The 14290-nt window shown below is 43.7% G+C and overlaps 1 protein-coding gene across 1 annotated transcript in view; it reads left to right on the top strand.

Annotated features, from left to right (window-relative positions):
- LOC122813686 (zinc-binding protein A33-like) overlaps positions 1 to 14290 on the top strand; it is a 256724-nt gene that overhangs the window by 34992 nt on the left and 207442 nt on the right. The gene's annotated exons all lie outside the window — the stretch shown is intronic.

Below are 14290 nucleotides of genomic sequence, written 5' to 3'. Positions count from 1 at the left end.
TGGGATGTCCACACGTCCCACATGTATGTTCTGTGACATGTGGAAGTGTGCTTGGGGTGTCTGAGGCATGTTGCGTACACACATTGTTATCATCAGATGTGCCATTCCTGACCTCATGTGGTGGGAACTGGCAATGGACACCAGGTTGACCCTGCACCTACATTGACATCATGATACAGGTATTCCCTGGTGTCAGTGGCATCTGTCCATACAGGGCATGTGTTTAAGGCATGGTATGTCCTTTGTGGGTTACATTTGATGGCACTACAGTTGTTGCAGGTGTCCAGTGGGGGACATAGTGAAGGAGCACGGTATGCAATTAAGTGCCTATTGTAGTGATGGGACAGGGTGCCATGCCTTCTGTAGTCTGCTGCAATCACACCATGGTTACTATATGTGGGCAATATCCAGGGAACTACCAGCAAAGTGGTTGTTGCCTAGCTGAGTGTGTTTGTGTATGAGACATGGATTGAGAGTGTTCTCTGGGTAATACAAGGGTTGCCCAAATTGTTTGCCAGGCCTTGCTATCATATGTAGGGGTATGGATTGTCAACCCCAGCCTCTCTGCTGTTTGACATCTGTTATCCTTGTAAGGTGGACATTGCGATATATAATAGGCCTACCATAAAAAGAAATTTGCAAAACTCACTCCCCAGTGAGTCCATTTGTTACACACTCACAGCCACCTCCACACAGGATATGAATGACAAACACAGACACACACACACATTGGAATTCCCACATATCTAGTACATCAAACTACAGCATTATGCAGTTATAGCATGTGCCACAGAGATTACTGGGCTACTTTTCCCCCAAAGGTGTATTTCAAAGTGAATGACATCAGGAGGCTTACCAAAGAAGGGCAATGGAGGTTGTAGTGACTGTTACTGGCCTCAAAAGCATTGCTCCCTACACACACAAACATCCACACTTGCCATGTCTGGGAATAGAACCCCTACCAAACTAGTATATCACACTATAGCATTGCTCTGTTATAGGACACGCCATGGGGACTACTGGGTACTCCTTCCCCAAATGTGTATTTGCCAAGGCTGGGCAATAGGTTCATAGGGTCATACGTTGATACTAGGCTATCGGCCCTATACATAGCCTATACATGCCTAGATATGACAATTCTCTGGCTATGACTTCCCACAATATATACTTCCCTGCACCCCTGTCTAGCAGGGCAGCTGACATGATCCCAGGGGTAAATGTCCTATCTTCCATCCAATCGTCCAGGTTCCTTTTGAAGAGGGCCAAAGAGGCACACTGCTTGACATGTATGGGCAGTCTATTCCAGAGTCTGGGGAGTCTCTGGGTCAGGCACACATCCCTCCTGCATGTATTGTTCATTGTGATGACAGGATTTGGATCCCTGGAGCATGTGGCTGTGAGGGTTTGGAGTTCTCTAAGTGTAGCATGTCCAACAGCTGTGGGTTTGACATGGCATGGTATATTAAGCAGAGATCGCCTCTGAGAACACAATATCTGACAGACTATAGCTGGATGATTTTCAGACGGTCAGCATAGGGCATCTGGTTTAGGCCTGTGGTCATTTCGTGAGGTATGTCTGCAGCTTCTCTGTTTGTTGCAGATGTCTTGTGAGGTGCATACATAAAAGGCCATTTGTAGTCTGTACTGAGTTTACTGAGAGATACTACAGTGGGATAATGGGGTTTACTGTCATTATTTCAACTCGCACTCAGTCGACCGCACGAGGTTCGACAACGGAAAGTTGAACACAGCAATATTGAACTTTAAAAGCAAGCCTAGGAACGGGTTTTAACATGGGTCGAGATAGGGGTTCACTGCTATTGCCAAACTACAACCCTTGCCCCTATCTCTACCCGTGTTAAAACTCATTCCTAGGCTTGCTTTTAAAGTTTGATATTGCTGTGTTCGACTTTCCATTGTTGAACATAGAGTGGTCAACCGAGTGTGAGTCGAAATAATGAAAGTAAACCAATAATGGGCTCCTTTTCCTGGATGTAAAGCCTTTAGTGGGAGGTGTGCCACATAGGTGGGTTTCTTGACTGTTGTGGCGATTTGGTTATCAAAGGTGAGACCACTGTCCACCTGTGTCCCTAAGTATGTTATCACACTTTAGGTGTTTAGTGTACTACCACCTATGTGGTACTTCACAGGTACATGTCCCTTTCCAATGGGGATAACTATATATTTCTTGGCATTGATCTTGAGGCCTTTGCTCAGACACCAACCATGTCTTTCTGTAAGGCCCGTCTGTAGAATATCCACATCATGTGGAGATTAAATATTGGCTCCCAGTGTACAGTCATCTGTGACCTTTGTTTGCCGGTGTCCCTTACTGTTGGACTGTACTTCAAAGCAGTAGATGCTGAACAAGGGTAGTGCTAGGACTGAACCATAAGGTACTCCAACTGTCACTTGTCTGGTGTTTGAATTGGTGCCACCTACATTTACAGTGTGGGTTGTGTCAGTACAGCAGTTGGCAGCCCATCGGGTGATATTGGGAATAATAGCCAGCTTGATACATTTATCTATGATTCCAGACTGGTTGATGGTGTTGAATGGCTTGGCAAGGTCGAGATAGGCTGAGTGAACCACCTTACCCTCATCCACAGCTCTGGAGATGGATTCACAGTTATTATTCAGGCTGAGGCGACATAATTGGCCCTTCACAAACCAAACCTGGTTAGGGTTCAGTGTTTGCAGGTTGCCAATGCCTTTGTTTTAATTTCCATGAAAATACATTCCATGGACATGCAGAGGCATGTCATACTGCTGGGACACTAGATACCAGAATCCAAGGTGGATTCCCCCTTGTGGACTAGGATAACTGTAGCTGTGCACCACACAGTGGGCTCGAAGCCTGAGGTGTGGCTATAATTAGACATGGCACATAGGTGAGGTGCCAGTGCAGTTTGTAGCTCATGTAGTACACAGCCCAGGATGTTGACTGGTCCCATGGCTGCTGTTGTCATAGCTCTGCAGAGTGTGTTTTTACCTTTGTGGCCATTATTACCGGCATATGGCAGTCTATCCATGTTGAGATGGGCCCTTTGGAGGTTGGTAGGGGGGGTGCAGTTGACAGTGAATTTATCTGCCAGGATATTGGCAATATCCCTAGGAGAAGTAGATTTTGTACCATCCTGTTGTAGCTCACAGCAGTTCTGAGCATTGCCATTTAGATTCATCACATAGCTATGGAATGGCTTGCAGCTGTCTTTGTCATCTGTGGCTATATTATGTTCATAACTAGATGGTGGGTGTTATGAGGGGTCTCTGCCTCTTACTGTAGCTCGTAAGGGAGTATTTTGCATCCTGGAAAGACCCCCATTTCTGCAAGAGTTTCCTCCTTTTGTTGTACAGTATGTGTGTGGCAGGGGGCAACCACATTGGCATCCTTTTCTTGGATGGGGAGCATCTTGGTTCAGTAATGGATGGCATGATTCATGCATGAGTGGATGTGCTCGTACAGTGCCTTCATGTATGATTCAGCAGTTGTCCTTTCAGTTCCCTTCTGCATGGGTATCATGATGTTAGTCACATCTGACATGTAGCATGACATTGGTTTTGGAGATGTGTGTTACTGAGGTGCCCTTACTGGAGTGTGTGGGAGGGATGTTGATGTTAAGGGTGATTAGCTCATGGACATACCTGACCACCAATGGGGTGACAATAGATGTGGAACATTGATGTCCCATGTTGGTAATGACCAGGTCTAGAATATTTGATCCCCTGGTGGGACTATGGGTTACTTGATCCAGAGCATTGGAAGTTGTGGCTTCCAAGAACCGTTGGGCATACGTGTTGGTGCACAAGTAGTTTTCCCAGTTAATGGCAGGGTAGTGTAACTCACCCAGTATTAGGGTGTTTGCTTGTGTCATAGTATTTCACAGTATGTTTCAAAAGCTGTAATGGGTATTATGGGGCATGGTGGGGGATCTGTAGCAAGCTATACAATCTGGAATGCAGTCTAACCTACTGTTAGTTGCACTGTGGGTATTTCAGACACATTCTGTTGGGCAAGTAGCCTGGTGGTGTGAATATCCTTGGTGAATATGGACAGTCCTCCACCTTTGTTGTTTTGGTCCTGGTTTGGTGGCCAACAGGTGTGGTGAGAGCTGTACCTGGTATTGCAGGGGTGTTCTCTGGAGGCTTGGATCAGGTCTCTGTTACTGCACAGTTATAAATGTTCTCCATTTGTAGGTGTGTGTAGTGACTGTGAATGGCCAAAAATCATTGCTCCCTACACACACACACACACACACACACACACACACACACACACACAGTTTCACCCTTGCCACGTTTGGGAATAGAGCTCCTACCTAACTAGTTTATCACACTGCAGCACTATGCAGTTATTGGATGCACCACGGAGATTACTAGGCTACTCCTTCCCCAAAGGTGTATTTCAAAGTGAATGACAGCAGGCTTGCCAAAGAATGGCACTGGAGGTTGTAGTGACTGTGAATGGCCTCAACAGCATTGCTCCCTACACAGACAAACACACAAACATCCACACTTGCCATGTCTGGGGATCGAACTCCTACCTAACTAGTTTATCACACTACAGCATTGCTCAGTTATACGACATGCCACGGAGATTACTGGGCTACTCCTTCCCCAAAGGTGTATTTCAAAGTGAATGACATCACTGGAGGTTGTAGTGACTGTCAATGGCCTCAGAAGCATTGCTCTCTCTCTCTCTCTCTCTCTCTATATATATATATATATATATATATATATATATATATATATATATATATATATATACACACACACACACACACACACACACACACACACACACACACACACACACACACAATTGCCACATCTGGGATTAGAACTCTTACCTAACTAGTACATCACACTACAGCATTAAGCAGTTATAGGACACGCCACAGAGATTACTGGGCTACTACTTCCCCAAAGGTGTATTTCAAGGTGAAGGCATCAGCAGGCTTGCCAGAGTAGGGCAATGGGAAGTGCAGTGTGTGTGCATGGGCCATAACCCATTCATCTAGAGGCAGACACACCACGCTCAGGCACACACAGGTTTATATTCCACAGGTACGTGTATACAACTGCTAGATGACTATTAACATGTACATTCATGTTGCACAGTTAGCACTAGCACCACATACACTATAATGCTGAGGGATTCTAGAGGCAAATGTCTGCAGTGCTTGACATTTGAACATCATGTGGTTTTAGCCAATTGGATGTGTGCTGGGTGGGACAGACCTCATGATGAAAAGCTCTTTGTCACTGTCACTCTCTTCCACACATCTATCTATGTGTACTTTTGGCCTATTACAGTGTGTTGTCCTTGGATATACGTGTATATTCCTATCCAATGTGTATGCAAAGCATGACTGGTGTGACTGTCAGATATGTATGGTCCACTATTGTTGCCAGACATGGGCTTCATTTCTTTAAGTGTGGGAGCATGCCCAGTATGAGCTTCTGTATTGAATGTGTGAATCCATTCCAGGTAGATTGTTCTGCAGTGCAGACTGTTGTGTTCTACACCTACAGCTAGCAAACTGTTTCTGCAGGATATCTGTAGATCAGTTGACAATATGGGGTCAAAGTGGGCAAAGGACAGTGGGTTACTGTAGGTAATTGTGTCTGTGCTGCTTCTGCTACAAGGTCCTGGTATTAGCAGAGTTATTCAAACGTATGTGCTGTTATACACTGTGATGTTTTATGTCATCAAGTACAGTCAGGTAGACATATTTGCTTGCAGTGATGTCCTGGGGAACACAGGGTGAATGCAGCTGTGTCCAGTATTGGGGTCAGCGGCCTACATACTCATGCCATTCTAGAGGGGATGCTGCAGACACTTGCTGCTTGGTCTGTGTAAATGGTTCAGCACCTTGGTACATTGGTGGCAGAGGATCCCATGCTTGTACATCCATAGACATGACAGTATGGCCATATTTTGCTGTGGCCATATCTCACAGCTGTACAGATTCACACAGGTTACCCAGAGGCAGGGGTCATAATTCTGGACATTATCCCCACACATTGTGATTTACGAGCAGGTTTGTAGCCACCCATTCTTGTGTTTGCAGCCAGGGATAGTATTTGCACATTGCTGAGTTTTGGACTTCACACATTCCATGCTGCCCATGCTCCCACCCCCCATCTATTATTCTGTCCTCTTCCATACATTATGCAAACATTATCTGGTGATTTCCCTGTATTTATCACCTCATCACAGCAGTAATTTGGTGTTGGTCCACAGTTCATGCAGTAGGACACGGTGGCCATGTTACTGTGATTTGTCCACATGGCCTTGCATATGGGTTGTGTGGATTGTATTATGTTGTTATTTGGGAATTCATGACATAACATACATTGGCAGTACAGGTGAGACAAAGGCCTTTGGCAGAGGACTGTAGGCCATTTGGTGGTGATGCAGGCTAGCTGTAGCAGGCCATTGCATTCTGTCAGTCCTACCATCCCAGAGTGCAGTACACTATATTCCTCTGGGGTGACAGGGTAGGTGTGCAAGGTGTTCATGCCAGTACTTTCTGTCAGTATTGATCCAGTGGTGTGGATGCTGGCAGGGTACTGCTTATAGCTAGGGACACACCTGCATGGGACACTTGCTCGGCATTCTGCATTCTTTCGCTATTGCCATACATGGGTGGGGGTCATATTGTACTCATTCCCAACAGCAGGGATAAAACTGGAGAAGTATCTGTGGGTGGTGGTGGGGTGAGCTGGGTGCATATGTGCTATGGACACTACTTGCATCTGACTCACAGATCTGCATGGGGCATTCCACTTATGTTGGCTTGTGCAGGGACATCAACTGTTTCTCATTACATCATTCCTATGACCTTTGTGGTCTGCCAGTGTTTGGCCAGATGACATCAGTATTCCCTACTACAAACCCAGATAATGTGCTGCAAACCTGTATGTACAATTTCAAGGGTGTGTCCATTTGACAGTTAAATATTATACACTGTCTGTTTGGGGTACTTCCCCCTATGTACTGCTTGCATATCTGGGCCGACATTCATGCCATGTCCATCTTTCAGATGATGACACATATTACTTCCAAACATTTACTATGGCTTACTGCTGGAATGTGTTATACTGGGAAGCATTGTATTTGGCACTGCAGTTGTGAGAACTTGGCCCTGTCATCGGCAGTACTGGGCAATGACCACCAGGACAAACCTCACCATGCATACATACTGAGCACTCTCACACAATATACAACACACACCAACCTAACACACGCAGACCTGCATATTGTACACATGCTACAATCTATCCTGCTACCTTGGCCAGCTCAGGTTATCTGTGCTCCACTGTTGTTATACCTACACATACATGTTACTACATTTCTACATATGATTGGGGGAGCACACCTGTGTGTTACTGCGTGTCTACATAGGACTACCTCTAGGAATGTTTACAGTTATCAAAAAGTAGTAAAGAAGACAATCTGTGTAGGAGACGACACAGGAATGAGAGATGTAATAATCTGTTCTCTGTAAGAGTAGCTGACACATGGAATAACATTTCTAAGTATAGGGCAGGGTACTATAGCTAGTTAACACACACACTGGGGGACCTGCTCCTCGGCATTCTGCATTCTTTTCTTATATTGCACATGGGTGGGGGACATATTGTACTCATTCCCAACAGCAGGGATAAAACTGGAGAAGTATCTGTGGGTGGTGGTGGGGTGAGCTGGGTGCATATGTGCTATGGACACTACTACAAACCCAGATAAAGCACTACTTTAGAATTTGTTAAGAATGTCTTCTTCACTGGAATGACTGTTCTGATATATTTGCAAGCTAGAAGGTCATTATTGCCCATGCCTAATATATTTGTATGTATGCTCATGTATGCAAAATGTGTAAATATAAATAAGTTGTTTAATCAACAGGCAATGTTACATATACAAGGATGCATTCATTTTTTATTTATGTTTTATTTTTAGGTGTAGTGGTATTCATTAAACTAATGAGTGTATATTACAGACATCTTGCATTGTCGTGACTGATCAGCAATTTCTCTGCTTGCAACAAAATATCACATTTGCTCTCAGTTGCACTTTACACTGTTTCACTGTACAACTGTTACATTATATGAAAAATAGCTATGTATGCCTAGATAAGTCATTAGTTGCAAAATAGTCAAATAGATGAAATCTTGTCTTCACGTGAGACCTGTGTGCCAGCTTGCTTGTTTATTTTTTAAATAAATGAAATTACAATTTCACATACAATGTGTATGTCTATTTACTTATTTATTTATGTATGTATGTATGTATGAATGTCAGTTAAAATTGTACTGGCTAGTTCTACAGTAAACTCTCACTTAACCGGCACCCATGGGGATTGGTAGATGCCAGATAACTTTAGTTTCTGGTTGCTTGAGAGTTACTATTAAAAACAGGCCTGACTAATACTGCACCCTATACTATTTGTTTGGTTTGACTTGCTTTCAGGCTGGGGAGAGAGGGACTTTATTCCCATCTCCCTTTTTAAAACTCTAAAACTCTACAAATGTAAGGTATGTTTCTGTGTGTGTGTGTGTGTGTGTGTGTGTGTGTGTGTGTGGGGGGACGCAGTGCAGCACATGAAAATTGTACTGTATTTCTCTGATAATTTTTTGCCAGTTGCTTGAGAGTTCTGGTTGTTTGCGTTCCAATTAACTGAGAGTTTACTGTAATTATGAAAAAATGACTGTCTAGTCAATATGAATATACATACAAAAAAAATCAATTTCTTGTGAATTCATAACACTTCAGTTATAACTGAAGGCATACCACTCAACTTGTAAGCATATAGATGAAAGTCTTGGCAGAAATATTTAATTGGCTAAAGTAGTTACCAAAGTCGAAGATGAGAGTAGTGAATGGTACCCTTACTCAAAAGTATTAACAACAATAATAAGGTGCAAAGCAGAGGACAGAATCCATATGGCTCTGATATGATCGGGTACACCCCATCAAATACCCTGTACCATTTCTCTTCCAACTATAACTAAAGAACAGGTCCTCGCCACACTTTCCACATCTAAAAACACTGCATCAGTGGGCCCTGATACTATCCGTGCATGCCTCCTAAACAGCTTCAAACATGACCTGTTAGGCCCACTAGAATCTCTGTTCAACCACAGCCTCTAGACAGCTTTAACCCTAGGGAATTAAAGACTGCAACTGTCACTGTACTACACAAAGGTGAACCATCAACTGATCCAAGGAACAACAGACCCATGCATTTGTCGAATTTTACATGCAGAGTCATGGAAAGATTTATCACAGACCTGATAAAGAGATAGGAAATATTAAAAAAAAAAAAAAAAAAAAGGACCCTTCCCTGTTTGGTTTTGTCAACGGCAGTTAATGCCTACTAAACCTGGTGAATGTCTTCGAGAAGGTCACTAGAGACAAGGATGAGGGCGCAATATTTTATTTATTTAAAATTTATTTACTGGAAATGTCCTACTTGGAATGAGCCAATTTTCAACGGATCCTGGGGAGAAAAGCTGCAGATGCATGTCTTTCTAATGTGGGAGGAAACCGGTGCACCCAGACGAAACCCATATGAATACAGGAAGGACAAGCAGACTCCACACAGAAGGCACCCCAGCCAAGAATAACCTTTGAGGGAAATTGGCTAGGCTTAAAAGGTAAAGAAGGGAAGTTAGGCTAGTACTTGACTAAAAAGATCTAATAATTCATTAGTATGTCTTTTAGGTTGGCATAATGGTTAAGATATTTGCCTTATCGACACAAGGTGCAGGGTTTGAGTCCCACATAGGTTAATTGGTTAAGCTTAAAATGGCCCACAAAGGCAGATGTTCTTCATGTTTCACTGTTGCAGTCATCACATTTGGGTGCTTGCAGTAGCCCTCAGTGGGCCTGATTATCAAATTCTTGGGTTCTGCGTCGGTTGCTGTCTCATCTTCCATGATGTCAGGTAGTCAGGGGTATAAAGCATGCAGCCAATGCCATTACCCCAGTCTTTCTTGCTGTGTGGTGCTCGAAGCAGAAACAGTTTGTGAGTGCCGGTCAGCTGACTTTTGAAATTTTCATTTTCGAGTTTCAGAACCGAAGTCTTCAACTAAAAGCTAAGTACCCCGTTGGGGAAACTTTTTCTTGCTCTAAACCGATGTCAATAAAAGTAAATATTTGCATTTCTTGTGGAAAGCAAATACCTCATAAAGATTTTCATTCGTACTGTATTCATTGCCTACGCCCTGACCACGACAGACCTCGCTGTCAGTTTTGTGCCTTATTTAAACCTCAAACTATCCATTGTCTGTATATTTTCACTTCTAAATATTTTGGTGTTCGGTTCAATTACCCTGATATGTCTTTGGTAAGCCATCCGACTACTGGCATTCTGAAAAAATTCAAAGATAAAGACAGAGACAGGCCGCCTAGGTCCAAAGCTGCCGATGATGGTTCTCCTAAGCCAGTCGATAGTTCGCTGGTATTCAGTGAGGCGCTTTTGCAGCCCCTGATACCCACTACTTTAGATAAGCAGGCCTCTATTGAGACCCATTTTGAGTCCGGTATGCTGCAAGATGCTTCAACTGTGGAACCTGGGATGTCTCTACCTTGCATAAGTCTGGAGCTGCTGTGCAGGCACTGACTTCTGAGGGTGTATTTAGGCCTACTGACTTGCATACTAAACCAACACCATCTTCTTCTTCAAGGCCTAAAACTAGAACCATGCCTAGAAAACTGACGCCCAGACCGCATGGTCAGGTCTCTATGCCTAAAAAACAAATGATAGGAATGGCTGAAGACCTTATTACTTTAATCGGAGGAAGCCAACCTTCCCCTTCTAAGAGACCTAGGATGGAGTTTGCTTATGATACTTCTGACCAGGATTCTGAAATTTCTGTTTCCTCTGATGACCAGGATTTACCCTTATCTACCTATGAGTATTCTGATGCTGAGGACTCAATTCCCTCTGAACCCAAGAGGATTTCTCTTTTCGTGAAACCTTGCATACTCTCAGGGAGCATTTTCATTGGGAAAGTCAGGATTTCTCTGATTCTAAAAAGAGGCTTAGAGATTTGTTACTCCTGCCCCAGCACAGGCCATTAGCCATACCTCCTGTTTTAGACTTTTGCAGAATCTAGCTTGGCCCCTGACTCTTTACCTCCTGCTCCCAGAAAACCTGACAGATATTACAGGGTTCCTGACTCTCACAAGTTCTTTTTCAATAATCCTACTGTGGATCCTGAGACCATTTCAGAGGGATCCGTGCATTAAAGCTACTACTGCCAAAAATCCTACCCCCTATAATAGAGACTCCAGGGCACTGGATAGATGGGGTAAGAAGTTATACACTTCTGCAACTTTAGCCATTAGGGCTTTAAACTGCCAGTTTTGTATGTTAAAGTATCAGCAGCATATTATTTTATTGCTTAAACAGAACATGTTGATTCCCGATTGTGCTGAAAATAAGGATTTACAGGATTTAATGCATTCTGCAGAACAAGTTGGAAAACATACTTTGCAATGTGGCTTTGATTCACTACAGGCATCTTGCAGGGCTGTTGTAACTGGGTCTGTATTTAGAAAGCATGCTTGGCTTAAGGAGCAATCCTTGCCAGATCATGTTAAAGCTAAATTACTGGATGCTTCCTTAAATCAGGACCACCTGTTTGGCAATAAGGCAGAAGAAGTTCTTAAAAAGATGGAGGAAAAAGCTAAATCTATGCAAACTGTTAAAGATTTTTTACAAGTACAACTTCCAAGATTTAGCAGGCATTGGTCTTCTAATAATTGCTCCTTTCCTGCCTCTTCCAGACCTTCTCAGTCAAAACCCAGATCCAGCAGAGCTCCCAGGCTTCAGTCCTAGGGTACGCACAGGACTAAGCAGTGTGGGGCCTCCACTTCCAAATCTGGGAGTAATAAAACTCCCCCTATGGTAAACTGTCTCAATTACTTCTGTTTAAAACTTTCAAGCACTTTTCAACTGACTACCTATTTGGGGGGGGGGGGGTTGCTCTGCATGCAAAGAACTGGGAACTCATCACCCAGGACAAATGGGTTTTAAGTATAGTGTCCCAAGGATACAGATTTCATTTCCCCACGTTACCAACCCCAAACAGTTGGCCGGTTCTACCCCCAAATCAGTGGGCAGAGGCTCAAAAGCAAGTACTCTCTCTCTTTCTTAAGCATAGGGGCTATTCAGTTGGTACCAGAAGAGAAAAAAGGACAAGGTTTCTACTCAAGACTTTTCCTAGTACTCAGAAAAGACAATTCATGGTGTCCTTTCCTGGACCTGTCTACTCTAAACACCTTTTTTGTGATTCCAAAATTCAAGATGCTGACTCTTCACCAGTTGCTTCCTATGCTAGGCAAAGATGCCTGGTTGGCAACACTAGATTTAAAAGAAGCCTACCTGCACATCCCAATCAGGGAATCTTGCAGAAGATACCTGTGCTTCAAAGCAGGCTACATGCATTATCAGTTCTCTGCATTGCCGTTTGGCTTAAGTACTGCACCCAGGGTATTCACAAAGTGCCTAACTCCAGTCATTGCATTTTGCAGGCAAATAAATATTCAAATATACCCATACTTGGACAATTGTCTAATTCAGGCAGAAAGCCAGGACATACATTTGAATCATCTGGCCTTTGTACAAAGGGTGCTAACTTGTCTGGTGTACACCATAAACAAAAAGAAATCACATCTGGTACCCTGTCAACAAATTATGTTCCTGGGAGCAAGCTTGAATACAACTTCCCAGATGGCTTTCCTCACGCCAGAGAAACAAATTCATTTGACAACCTACTTCAAACAAGTGGCCACAAAAACCCTGCTATCTGCAAGGCAAATACTGCAAGCCTTGGAGTTTATGGCCTCCTGCATTCTTCTAATTCCATATGCAAGACTGCATATGAGGAAACTACAATGGTATCTAAAAAGCCTATGGTGTCAACATTCTCAGGATCTAGAAGCATTGATTCCTATCATACCTTGCATATGCCTAGAGTTCCGTTGGTGGGCAGAGGCCTGCCCCCAAAACAAGGGACTACCATTCACACTATCCTCTGCCGCCCAAACCCTAACAACAGATGCATCAGACTATGCATGGGGGGGGGGCTAACCTGGCAGGGAATTGCATTCAGGGCAAATGGAACCCAAGTCAAATGCACCTGCATATCAAAAAGAAATGTTAGCTGTACAGAATGCTCTGACAGCCTTCAAGGACTACATTCTTCCAGGACAATTAATGGTAAAGACAGACAACACCACTGTTATGTGGTACATAAACAAGCAGGGGGTACACATTCTTACCCCTTCTGCAGACTAGCCATGGTATTGTGGAACATAGCCTTGAGCTACCAAGTGCATCTACAAGCTCAATTCCTGCCAGGAAAACTAAATACACTGGCAGACGGACTAAGCAGAAACCTCATGGACCCACACAAGTGGAAACTGGAACCAAGGATTTTCAACATGTTGACAAGCAAATGGGGGAGCCCAGATCTAGCCCTGTGTGCCTCCCCCCGAACTATTAATTGGACAAATTTTGCACAAGGACTCCCCACAAACAAGCTTGGAAAGTGGATGTTCTGTCCTTCAGCTGGAAAAACCTATCAGTTTATGCCCTTCCTCCTCTGCCTCTGCTCTTCAAAGTACTACTAAAAATCAAACAGGACAAACCAAGGCCGATTTTGATTGCAACAGACTGGCCATGCCAACACTGGTATCCCCTCTTGCTCAGTGTGTCACTGTTGGCCCCATGGCTCCTGCCTCAGACTCCTTCCCTGTTGTCTCAGCAGGAGAACCAGATTCTGCACCCTCAGCTTCAAACACTGAACCTAGCAGTCTGGCTAATTACCTAATCAACCTTTACCATCCCTCAGTAAACCAGTGATAGATATCATTTTAGAGGTAAGGAGGCCTAGTACTAGAAAATCTTATGCTGAAAAATGGAAAAGATTCTGTGCCTGGAACCAAACTCAAGTAATGATCATAGCATCACCTAGTTTACCCCAGATTTTACAATACTTAACTGAGATGCTTCACAAGGGCCTGTCTTTTTCCTCCATCAAAATCCAAAAATTTAAGACCACCTAGCAGAGCTCCAACTCCAGCCTGGGACCATAACTTTGTCTTGGAGCAACTCACTCTTCCTCCTTTCGAGCCAGCTGCTACTGCAGATTTAAAATTTCTTTCCTGGAAAACAGCTTTCCTTTTAGCAATCACTTTGGCAAGAAGGATTTCTGAGTTACAGGCCCTTATGACAGTGGAGCCTTTCATCATCTTTCATGCAGACAGGTTGTC

Source organism: Protopterus annectens, chromosome 10.part0, assembly GCF_019279795.1.
Source record: "Protopterus annectens isolate FY-2018-M chromosome 10.part0, PAN1.0, whole genome shotgun sequence".
Lineage (NCBI taxonomy): Eukaryota > Metazoa > Chordata > Ceratodontiformes > Protopteridae > Protopterus > Protopterus annectens.
The sequence above is the reverse complement of the archived record's forward strand: the minus strand, read 5'-3'. Positions and strand labels throughout refer to the sequence as shown.